Source organism: Mus caroli, chromosome 18 (assembly GCF_900094665.2).
Source record: "Mus caroli chromosome 18, CAROLI_EIJ_v1.1, whole genome shotgun sequence".
NCBI classification, from domain to species: domain Eukaryota; kingdom Metazoa; phylum Chordata; class Mammalia; order Rodentia; family Muridae; genus Mus; species Mus caroli.
The window spans coordinates 13,644,744-13,657,865 of record NC_034587.1 but is presented as its reverse complement, the minus strand read 5'-3'; positions in this window follow the sequence as shown (position 1 = coordinate 13,657,865).

The window sequence follows — 13,122 nt, the reverse complement described above, 5'->3', positions numbered from 1 at the left end:
AAAGGTCCTAACAGCAAATATTGATGAGTGGGCTATTTTAGCCTGTATTAATGAGGGCCCATTTGATAATCATTATCCCAAACATCCGTTAATGACCTTTTTTTAAGGAACATCCAGTCATTTTTCCTCAAGTGGTGAGGAAAACACCCATTAAGGATGCAGTTAACATGTTTACTGATGGATCAAAAACTGGATGTGGAGTATATATGGTAGAGGGGAAAGATCCTGTGGTCAGGCAGTATTATCCCTGCACTCCGTAGATGGTGGAATTACAAATAGTTATTGAGGTCATTAAGGATTGTGATTTTCCTTTTAATCTAATTTCAGATTCACAATATGTAGTTAATTTAATTTTATCCCTAGAAGTGGCTGGCCAAATAAAAGCTCGTAGTACCATCCAAGCCTTGGCCTTACAATTGCAGAAGTTGCTGTGGGAAAGATGCCAACCATTATATATTGGACATGTCCGTGCCCATAGTGGGCTTCCAGGACCCTTAAGTAGGGGAAATGATATTGTGGATAATTGTACTCGTATGGAGTTCATATTTTTAGCATCCCCTATGGAGTTAGCCTCACAATTTCATTCTAAATTTCATGTTAATGCTAAAACTCNGCAGAGAAAATTTGGAATCTCTAGAGCACAAGCTCGGTATGTAGTCACTACCTGTGGATATTGCCTAGAGTTTCAACATCCACCTTCTTATGGAGTAAATCCTAGAGGATTGCTCCCTCTACAGGTGTGGCAGATGGATGTGACACATTTTTCAGAATTTGGCAAATTGAAATACGTTCATGTATCCATTGAATCCATTGATACATGTTCAGGAATAGTTTATACATCTCCCATGACAGGGAAAAAGGCCTCCCACGTTATACAGCATTGTTTGGAGGCCTGGGTCACTTAGGGTAAGCCCCAACAACTTAAAACAGTACAGGGGAACCCCAGGGCCAAAAAGGGGGAGTGGGTGGGTAGGTGATTGGGGGGGTGGATATGGGGGACTTTTGGGATAGTATTGAAAATGTAAACGAGGAAAATACCTAATAAAAAAATAAAATAAAATAAAAAAAACAGACAATGGCCCTGCATATACTGCCAAAACCCTGGTGTCTTTTTGTCAACAGATGGAAGTACAAGTTAAATACGGCCTGCCATATAATCCTCAAGGCCAAGGAATCATTGAACGAGCACATAGAACCTTAAAAGAATTATTAATAAAACAAAAAGGGGGAATAGGCTATGGCCATACCCCAAAGATAAGACTCTCCTTAGCTCTTTTTACCTTAAATTTTTTGCAATTGGATAAGGAAGGTCGCTCTGCTGCTGAATGACATGCTAATANCAGCCCCAGTAAACTGGGGTATGCTAAATGGAAGGATGTGCTTACAGGATCATGGAATGGTCTGGATCCCATGTTGGCCTGGCGAGAGGGTCTGTTTGCATGTTTCCACAGAATCTCGCAGAGCCAGTGTGGGTTCTGGAGCGGCTAGTGCGACGCTGTCAAAATGAAGAAGCTGATCTTGCTGGTGATGAGCATGTGTCTGCCCCTGATGGGTGTGGAACCCAGATGGGGGATACTGTCGGTGTTTAAATTGGACTGCAAATTTTGATGGCAAGATGAATGAGCTTCCCTCGGTGATTGTCACTGTGAATTCTACCCGAGTGGATCCTGGCTTGGCATTGGGAAAGAATGGGCTGAAATAGGTGCCCTCACTGTGGCCCTTGTTTTGGCATGCATGTTGTGTGTATGGTGTATGTGTCGGTTGCAAAATGCCCAGGTCCGCACTGCCGCCATGGTGGTGCAAGCTTTTGCCACAGTAGAAGCAGGGCAGTCACCTCAGATTTGGCTTGCTGCCATGAAGAATGAACAATGAAGCCATCGCTCCGAAGGGTTGTAAGGCTAAGCACTGCACAGAGGTTAGTCTGGAAGCTGTTTGACAATCTCTGGGAGGTATGTCTGATTGCNTGAGGGTTGAGTGTCCTAGTGTCCTTCCCCCAGGAAAAACGGCATGGGAGCAGGTCAGGGTTGCTCTGGGTAAAAACCTGTGAGCCTAAGAGTCAGTCCTGTACATGGCCCCTATTTCTGCACACTGGGGATCAGACCTCTATCTTCACCCACGGAGCTTGCTTCAAAAGAATATAAAAGGGGGAATTGTGGGAAGCAATTCCGGACTCCCTGGCCAGCCAGNCAGAAATCTATGCCAGGCAATAAACAAGCCCATATTTGGTGGATGGCTTGTCCTTAATCCCTGATTGGCTGAGCAAGCCTGCCTGGTGAGGTGATGTAACCTGTGGTGATTGGCTAAGGCGTGGTTGTGGCTTGAGTGGATAAAAACACTTGTACCTCGAGGCGTGGGGGATTTTGAAGAGAGAAGCTGCCTGAGTAAACTGCTTTAAGAAGAACAAGTGGTTGCATTTTTCCTTGCTGGTCGAGTTGGACGCAACATATTTCCAATTTTCTCAGTAAACTCCAGATTGATTTTTGGAGTGTTTGTACCAGTTTGCAATCCCATCAGCAATGGAGGAGTGTTCCTCTTTTTCCATGTTCCCACCAACATGTGCTGTCACCTGAGATTTGAATCTTAGCCATCCTGATCAGTATAAGGTAAAGTTTCCGGGTCATTTTGATTTTCATTTCCCTGATGACAACAGACTTTGAACATTTCTTTAAATGCTTCTCTGTCGTTCTATATTCCTCTGTTGTGAATATTCTGTTTATTTCTATACCCCATTTTTTGATTGGCTTCTTTGGTTTTATAGAAGTAAGCTTCTTGGTTTCTTTATATATTTTGGATATTAGCCTGCTATCGAATGTGGAGTTAGTGAAATTTTGGTCCTAATCTGTAGGTTGCCAATTTGTCCTATTGCTTATGTCCTTTGCCTTACAACAGGCATGCTCTCCAGTATGTTCATAGAGGCCTTATTTATGATAGCCAGAAACTGGAACCTCCCCAGATGTTCCACAAGGGAAGAATCAATACAGAAAATGTGGTTCACTTAGATAATGGAATACTACTCAGCTATTATGAATGAGGGCATCAATTGTTTTGTAGGCAAAATGGATAAAATTTAAAAATATCATCCTGAGTGAGGTAACTCAGACCCAAAAGGACATGCATGGTATCTACTCACTAATAAGTGGATATTAGCCAAAAAAGAGGACAGAATACCCAGAATAAAATCCACATAACTAAAGAAGGTTAACAAGCCTAAGTACTCAAGTGAAGATGCTTCAATCCCACTTGGGAGAGAGAAGAAACTATTCATGGGAGCATTAGAGGGAGGGAGGAACCTGGGTGGGAAAGGGGGCAGTGAGAGGAAAGGGGGAACATGATAAGATATTGGGGGTGAACTGGAGTGAAGTCCTGACGGCCAGCAGAATGAATGGAAACAAGCAACCTCAGGAAGTGGGAGGTGGGGCGACCCTCTAGAATGTACCAGAGACCTCGGAAGAGAGAGACTTTCAGAACTCAAAGGGAGGGACCTTAGATGAAATGCTCTACAGTGGGTAGAGGGAACTCCTAGAGTACACCTCCAGTAGATAAGACATCAAAAGGAAGGATGGGTTTGCCACAGTCAAAAACTCTGATCCAGAATTGTTCCTTTCTAAAGGAAATTCAGGGACAAAAATGGAGAAGAGACTGAAGGAAAGGAGGTCCAGTGACTGACCTAAATTGGGCTCCATCTCAAGGGGAGGCTGCAAGGCCTGACACTATTACTAATGCTATGGTGTGCTTACAGACAGGAGTCTAGCATGACTACCCTCCAAGAGCCCTAACAAGCAGCAGACCTAGAGAAATGCAAATACTTACACCCAATAGATGGACAAAAGCTGGGGGCTTCTGTGGCTGAATTAGGGAAAGGCTAAGAGAAATTATGGAGGAGGGCGACCCCATAAGACCAGCAGTATCAACTAACCTGAACCTCCATGAGATCTCTCAGACACTGAGCCACCAATCAGTCAATATATACTAGCTGATATGAGGCCCCTGACATGTATATATCAGAGGACTGCCTGGTCTGGCCTCAGTGAGAGCAGATGCATCTAACCCTCGAGAGACTTGAGGCACCAAGGAGTGTGGAGAGCTGGCAGAATCAGAGTGAAGTGACATCCTCTTGGAGATGGGGAAGGAGGAATGTAATGAGGACCTGTCGGAGGCAGACCAACCAGGAGGGGGATAATGACTACACTGTAAAGAAAAAAAAATAAAGCTCATTTAAAACATAAATAAATAAATAAATAAATAAATAAATAAATACAGATGCTTTCTTTTTCAATGTATTTTTCTGGGTTCTTTGTCAAAAATCAGGTGTCCATAGTTGTGTGAATTTATGTCTGATTCTTCGTCCATGTGTCTGTTTTTCTTTCAATAGCTTTTACTTTATATTTTATTCTATATTTTATTTTTTACATGTTTAAGGCTCTATGGTATAACTTGAAATCAGGGATGGTGATACCTCTAACAGTTCTTTTATTGTCCAGGATTCTATAAACTCCTGAGATGTTGGTGTGTCTATATGAAATTGAATATTGTTCTTTCAAGATCTGTACAAAATTGTGCTGGTTTTTTGATGAAGACTGCATTGAATTTGTAGATTAATTTTGTAGAATGGTCATTTTTATTATGTTACTCTTATGAATCAATAAGCGTGGGAGATCTTTCCATATATTGATATCTTCTTCAATTTGTTTCTTCAAAAATGTCATATTTTTATTATACAAGTCTTTTACTTGCTTGGTTAGATTTACTCCAAGGTATTTTATATTTTTTGAGGCTGTTATGAAGGGTGTTGTTTGCCTGATTATTTTCTCAGCACATTTGTCATTTATATATAGCTGGAAAAGTGAAAGTGCTTACTAGCTGTAGGAGTTGTGAAATTATTAGGGTCCTTATGTATTCTATCATATCATCTGCAAAAAAACAATACTTTGACTTTTGTCTTTCCAAATTGTACTCTTTGATATCTTTAGTTTTCTTAGTGTTCTAGGTAGAACTTCAAGTACTTCATTGAATAGATACAGAAAATGCAGACAACCTTGTTTCATTCATGCCTTTAATGAAATTGCTTTGAGTTTTTCTCCATTTAATTTGAGGTAGGCTATAGGCTTGCTGTAAATTCCCTTCATTATGTGAGGGTGTGTCCTTACAACTCTGATCTTTACAGGAATTTTATCATGAAGAGGTTTTAGCTTTTTTAGAATCTAATGAGATGATTATATACTTTTTATTCTGTACATTTTTATGCTGAATTTGATTTACTGATTCATGTATGTTGAAACAATTTTACATCTCTGAGATGAAGCCTACTTGATCATGGTGTTTTTAGTTTGCAAGTATTTTTATTAAGCATTTTTCTATGTATATTCATAAGGGAAATTGGTTTGTAATTATTCTCTATTGAGTCTTTATGTGGTTTGAGTATCAGGGTAATTGTGGCCTCATAAAATGAACTGTAAAATGTTCCTTTTGTTTCTATTCTGTGGAATAATTTGCGGAGTGGTAGTATTACCGCTTCTTTAAAATTCTGACAGAATTCTAGAAGTCTGTGCTAAAACCACCTAATTCTGACTTTTTTTTTTTTTTTGGTTGTTATTGTTGGAGGAGTTTAAATGACTGTTTCTATTTTCCTAGATATTGTAGTTATTGAGTTGTTCATTAGATGTTGATTTAACTTTGGTAAATGGTACCTATAAGATATTTATCCATTTCTCTTACATTTTCCAATGTGGAGGAATACAGGTTTTTAAAAGTATGTCCTTATGATTCTTTGGATTTTCTCAGTGTCTGTTATCCCCTCTCTTTTTGTTTCTGATATTTTTAATATGTATGCTGTCTTTTAGTTATTTTGGATATGATTAGTCTATCTTGTTGATTTTCTCAAAGAACCAACTGTTTGTTTCATTGATTCTTTATATTGTTCTCTTTGTTTCTATCTTCTTGATTTTAGCCCTCAATTTGATAATTTCTTGCTGTCTACTCCCTTTGGGTGTGCTTATTTCTTTATCGTGTAAAGCTTTCAGGTATGTTGTTGAGTTGCTAGTATGAGACCCCAGATTTCTTTATGAAGGCACTTGCTATAAAAATTTCCCTTACCACTGTTTTCATGTGTTCTATAAGTTTGGCTCTGTTGCATATTCATTTTCTAGAAACTCTTTAATGTAATTTATTTCTATCTTGATGCATTTCTCATTAGAGAGTTGTTCAGTTTCCAATATGATTTGTAAGCTTTGTGTTGTTGTTATTGCAATACAGCTTTAATTACTGGTAGCCTGATATGTTGCAGGTGGTTATTTTAGTTTTTTTTTTTTTATATCTATCAATACATTTTGAAGAAAGTTCTTTGAGGTGCCAAGAAGAAGGTATATTTTGTGTGTGTGTGTGTTGAATTTGGGTAGAATGTTCTGTAAATGTCTGTAAGCCTCATTTGATTTATAACCTCGGTTGCTCCAACATTTCTCTGGAGATTTTGTCTGGATGACCTGTCCATTGATGAGAGTAGTATATTGAAGTCTCCCACTATCATTGTATGGGGGACAGTATGTTATTTAATCTATAATTTCTTTCACAAAGATGAGTGTCCTTGTGTTTGAGGCATAGATGTTAAGAATTGGAATCTAATCTTTGAAGATTTTCCTTTAATTAATATCTAGTGTCTTTTCACATTTTTTTGATTAATTCTGGTTTGAAAGTGATTTTGCTGGATTTTAAAATGGCTACATTACTTTGATTATTAGGTCTGTCTGCTTGAAATGTCTTTTCCTAATCCTTTACTCTGAGGTAATGTCTATCCTTGATGTTCACATGTTTTCCTTGTATTCAGCAAACTAATGGGTTCTGTTTTTGTATCCATTATGTTAATCTGTGTCTTTTATAAAGGAATTGAGACCATTGATATTGAAATGTCAATAAACAATGACTGTTAATTTCTGTTATTTTAGTGTTGTTGATGGTGGTGGTTGTTTGTATGTGTTTGTGTTTGTGTGTGTATAAGAGGGAGGGAGATGGGGGATGATGAAGAGAGGTGAGGGGAGAAAAGAAGGAGAGAAAGGGAACAGAGAGATAGAGGGAGAGGAAGAAGGAGAGGAAGAGGGAAAAAATTACCTTCTGCTTTTGCTAGTCTGAGATTATTTCCTGTCTTTCCATGGTTTTAGTTAACCTTCTCACTTTAGAATTTTCCTTCTAGCACCTTTAGTATGGCTGAATTTATTGATAGATATTTTTAAGTTTGACTTTATTATGGAATATCTTGTTTTCTCCAGTTATGGTGATTGAAAATTTTGCTAGGGCTGTGATTTGGGCCGTGGTCTCTTAGAGTTTGCAAACACATCTGTGGAAGATCTTTTAACTTTTAGTGTTTCCATTGAAAAACTAGATGCAATTCTAATAGGTCTACCTTTATGTCCATTGGTCTTTTTACTTTGTATCTTTTAATATTCTTTCTTTGTTTTGTATGTTTAGTGTTTTAATTATTACATTACAAACAGACTTTTTTTTTTTTTTTGGTCCAAGGTATTTGGTATTCTGTAAGCCTCACTACCTTTATAGGCTTCTCCTTCACATTAGTAAAATTCTCTCCTATTATATTATTAAAACTATTTTCTAGTCCCTGAGATGATATACCTCTACCTCTTTCTCTATTCTTATTATTCTTAGGCTTAGTCTTTTCCTAGTGTCCAACATTTCTTGGATGTTTTCTGTCAGGAATCTTTTAGATTTAACATTTTCCCAACAAATGTATCCATATCTTCAGTGGTTGAGATTGTCTCATCTGTCTCTGTTTTCAGTTGGTGAAGCTTGCCTCTGAAATTTCTGTTTGTATTCCTAAATTTTTCATTTCCAGGAATCTCTCAGTTTTTGTTTTCTTATCACTTCTCTTTCTACTTTCATGACTGGGACAGCTTTCTTTCCTTCAACTGTTTGTTTCTTTTTTCTTTGCTTTATTTTAGGGATTTATTCATTTCTTCCAAATGTTTGTGTTTTTCTAGTTTTCTTAATAGGATTCATTAATTTTCTGTTCTTCATATGGTTGGTGTGGTGGTTTGAATATGCTTGGCCCAGGGAGTGGCACTATTAGGAGGTCTAGCCTTACTGGAGGAGGTTTGTCACTGTGGGAATGGGCTTTGAGACTCTCCTTATAGCTGCCTAAGAGACAGTCTTCAGTTTTACTTCAGAAAAAAATGTAGAACTCTCAGGTCCTCTAGTGCCATCCTGCCTGGATACTGTCAAGCTTCCTGCCATGATAATAATGAACTAAACTTCTGAACTTGTAAGATAGCCTCAATTAAATGTTGTCCATGCCCCAGTGCTCCCACAGACAATTTCTTCTCCTCCTGCCTCATCTCTGTAACTCAAGCTCCAATCTATAGTTAACCAAAGGCCACACATGCCAGAAGACAAGGTAGGCTGAGCTAGGACTTTTCCTACTTTCTTTTATCTCAGACCCAATTCTTGCCATTGACCCTAGCACTGCAACAGAACACCAGGAGCAGATGTACCTCTTTTGCCCTGTATATACATTCTGTGGATTCGTCAGACAATCTCTACCTAATCCCTCCTCTTGCTACCTCCAATATGAACAAGCATTCCCCCTTGAACACGGCAGCAGAGCAGACCTATAAAAACAGGCGACATACAGCCAACACCCTCTGAAAATAAGGTGAGGAAAGAAAAACCAAGTAGCCAAGAAAAACTCAGAAATCATCCTCATCTAGACCTATAATTACCCTGAACCCAGATGCTAAGATGCCAGCATAAGAAAACAATCAAAACAGCCAGGAAAATATGCTTCTACCAGAGCCTAGCTATCGTACAACAGCAGATCCTGAATATTCGAACACAGTTGAAGCATAAGTAAAAGACCTTAAAACCTACTGTCTTAGTCAAGGTTTTACAGCTGTGAACAGACACCATGACCAAAACAACTCTTATAAAGGACAACATTTAATGGAGATAGCTTACAGGATCTGAGACTTAGTCCATTATCATCATGGGTGGGAAGCATGGCAGTATCCAGGCAGGCATGTCACTGCTGGAGCTGAGAGTTCTACAATGAGTCAGAGACAACCTCTGCTTCTACTGTTAAGAGTTATACATGAAGATCAACCTACACGACTCTTACATATCTGCAGAGGGCCTCAGTCAGTCCCATTCATGCTGTCTGGTTGACAGTTCAGTCTCTGTGAGCTGCTGTGGGCCCAGGTCAGTTGATTCTGTAAGTTTTCTTGTGGTGTCCTTGATCCCTCTGGCTCCTCCAATTTTTCTTCTCTCTTTAAGAATTCCATAAACTCTGCCTAATGTTTGGCTCTGCACTGTTACCATCAGTTGCTGGGTGAAGCTTCTTACAGATGTGTAAAAATATAAATGTTCTGAGGTATATGTAATGTTCAAATGTTTACATTGAATAATTTCATTATGGCTTGAGTATATTCCATATTTCAAAATGCATCACTGCTTTTAAATGTTTTATTTTAAGGTTTATTGAGTTTATTCCAGTGTGCATAGGATGGGGAGCACACATTTCCTGTCGCATGGTTATGGGGAGTTAAAAGTGTAACTCTTTGGAGTTGGTTCTCTTCTTTTACCTTTACATGGTTCCATTGAACTTGGGTCATTGTGCTTGCTCAGAAAGTACTTTACTAGCTGATCCACCGCACCAGCCCTTCAAAATTTATCATTTGTAATGAACACATTTAATCTTTTTTTTTTCTTTTAGAACTTTGAAATGTAGAATGTATCCTTGCCACCTATAGTCATCATGAAGCAGTGCCCATGGAAGGAGCCTTGCCTGAGATGCACTCTGGGTTTAATACTGTATTCACAACATGACTTGACTGCTTCCTGTGAAAAGGGTGGAAAGGATCATCAGATCAAGTACATTGTGTATGTCTTCTAGTCTAACACATACCCTGGTATTCTATCAGGTTTAATAAAGAGGAAATCAGACTGACCATTAGCCATGGGGATCCATACAAGCCATCTGTGTAATGGCACAGATCACATGCCCATGGTGTCAAGCATGTTCAACCTTCACTGTGTACAGCATGTCTGTGTCACCTTTAGTTGAACCTCCTTGTCAGTCTTGCTCATATTCACTTCCAGGTATAAATACTCCCTTTTGTAGTAGAATGGCTTATGTGTCTCCATCATACATTTGGTGTCAGAAAATAAAGTATTATCTCCTCCCCTCACTAACACTATAGGTTTTGTGACATGCTAAATTGGGGAGTTGTTGTGCTCACACTAACCCCCCACCTTTCATCTTTCAGTATTAAGACACTGCTGCCATTATTCTATACCAGTAGCTCAGCTCTTCAAAGCTACTTAACCTACTGCATCCTTTAATTTTCATTTCAATCCAGTGCATGCAGAATGTCCATGGCCTAATTTTTAGAGGCTACGAATATGCCACATTACATGGCAAGAAGTAATTAAAGGAGCTGATGCAATTAAGTTTGAGGGCCAGCTGATCATAGCATTGTTGGGTGACTCATTAGCACAAGGATTTGTAAATGAGGGAAGGGAGATGGAAAGGGAAGACTAGGGAGGTTTGTTATGGGATATGCTCAAACAATATTAACTGCTTTTGAGAACATAACCATGAGCCATGCAATATGGTAGCCTCTGGAAGCTAGAAGTAAAGGATACAGGTTTTCCCAGTTGCCAGAAAGAACGAACTCCTGACTGTATCACAGGTCTAATTCCTGAGAAAATGTCTCATATGGTTTTTATTAAGTGTCCATCAGATAGAGCTAACACAATATTGTTTATGCTGCTTTAATAAATGTTTTCAAAGAAATAACCTCTGAAGAAAATGCTGTTCTTTTCTGAGAAATGTCTGCAGTGTAACTTATGACCTCAATAGTTACTGCTCATATTTACTTCCACTAAGGAAACATTACTAGGCTCAGTGAACAAACATGTCTTCTAAAAAAGTAGAGAATTTAGCAGTGACCTCAAACAGACGCATTTCTTAGACATTTTTCATTCCCCATCTGTTGTGTTTTCTCAAATGATACCCCAAAGAGAGGCTGTATTTATCATTCTATAACATGAAAAATCTATGTCAAAGATAGCATCAAGAGACCACATAAGTCAAAAAGACATTTATTTGCTATGTTATACAGTACCACCTTTCTGTTGCACTGCTAAAACATCTCTAAGTAAGGATTTTAATTTCTGTAGCAGGAAAGTAAACATAGAATTAAGTATTCTGTGGCCCAAGTCATTAGATTAGATTGTTCACTAAGCTTATTATACCCACAACATTGTAGCTCAATTCCTGGGATACATGAAATGTGTATCTTTCTTACTTCTAGCTCTCAGGTTGCAGTTCTCTAGATCCTGTGATAGTCAAACTTTGTTAAGACACTCACTCCTCATTCTTTGCTTCTCAGCCCCGCTCCCATGTCTGCTAGGCCTGGAAGCAAAAAATGCAGTTTTCACTACAGTAAAGCCACCAATCCAATATTCTCTGCATAATTTATATGTGTAGCAGGGGGAAATTACCAGCATAATTCTATCATGTCACTTACACAGTTATATTCAATTTCTCTTCCCTAGGGGCAGACCCATTTTTATTTTTAAACATCATCTTTTTCATGTCTGTCTTTCATTCTCTCCAATCACCAGGCTGTGTCCTCAGATCCACAAAGACAATCAGAAAAACTCTTCTAAACTGCACCTTTCTACTCAGCTCTTTTGCTTCTGTAACATCACAGGTCACCATGGAACGCAGAAGAAAACACGTTGCTCTTAGAGTATATCTTTGTTTATTGGGAATATCTGGAATCTATGCAAGCTCTGAACTGTATTCTAAAAGACTGTTTTACTCACACTCATAGTCCACGGCTTTGACTTTAGATGCTAATTTTCAGTATGCCATCACTGTGACTAGTTACCAGGCCAAGTGCAGTTTAAATAAAACCAGATCCACAAGGAACTGAATACATTGTCTCTGCCTCTTGCAATCTTTTTATTCCAGTCTTTGCCTTTGTCTTTGTTAGGTTTGCACACCGAGAACCTAACCTGCATGCTACTCTGGGACTAAGGGTCATTTCCAGCATCTCAGCATTGCCAGCATACAGCATCTCCGGGGCTATTTTATGTCTCTACATTTTGGCATACTTTCTGCTAGTTCTAAAACATGCTGTTTTTTAATATTCCATCCAACATCTTAAAAAATACTAATGAGACTAGAATACAGGGCTTGCAAACTCTCCACAACAGTTGTATGGATTAACTATATTCCTGCCTTGTTAAGCTTTTATTTTGAAGCTGTTTCCTGGGTTGATCTTGAAATTTCCATTTTAACCAAAGAGACCTCAACTTTCCAAACTTTGTCCCCTGACTACCTGAGTAGAGAGGGACGTGGGTGCGTGCCATCATACCTGGCTAACAAATTCTTTTATGGTTAGTAACCCAAAGTCAGGTTTTCTGGCTTATGAGAAAATAACCCATAAGTACATCTAGATTAGGAAGAATTTTCTTTTAGGTTTCCCAGCTGAAAACCCAGGATTCTTTTTACATCTGGTCTCTTGATCCCTCGGCAAATCAGGAGTTTTACAGGAATCAATGCATATAACTAAAGTGCTTTGGTTACAAAGCATCAACTTGCTCAGAATTGGAAGAAAAGCCAATTAAAATGACTCAGAGACCCACTTTGTTAACCTTTCTGTCAAGAAAAAATGGCTGGAGGTCTCTTTTATTACCCCAGAGTTCCTACTCCATGGTGTTTGGGCAAAGTCTCATATAGAACAAATACATATGAAAATGTGATACCTAGAAGGGTTGAGAAATTGGAAATAATATACTCCCAGGGTATTTACAATTTAGTGCCTCAGTCATTTCTCTAAATTCTGCCTGTGCAGTTTTAGGAATATTAAAGCTATACTTTAGAACATCTTGTTACCTCTGAGAGAAAGAGAGACAAAGAGAGACAGAGACAGAGACAGAGAAAGAAACTATGCACGCATAAACTAGGAATGCAGAGATCAGTGTTGGTTTTTCATGGCACAGGTTCAAAACAGTGTATAATGTGCTCCACTTATGTACTATTTCACCAGAAATGCCCAACACATGAAAAACACACAAAATACCTGAGAAATGTACTGACATGATACATAA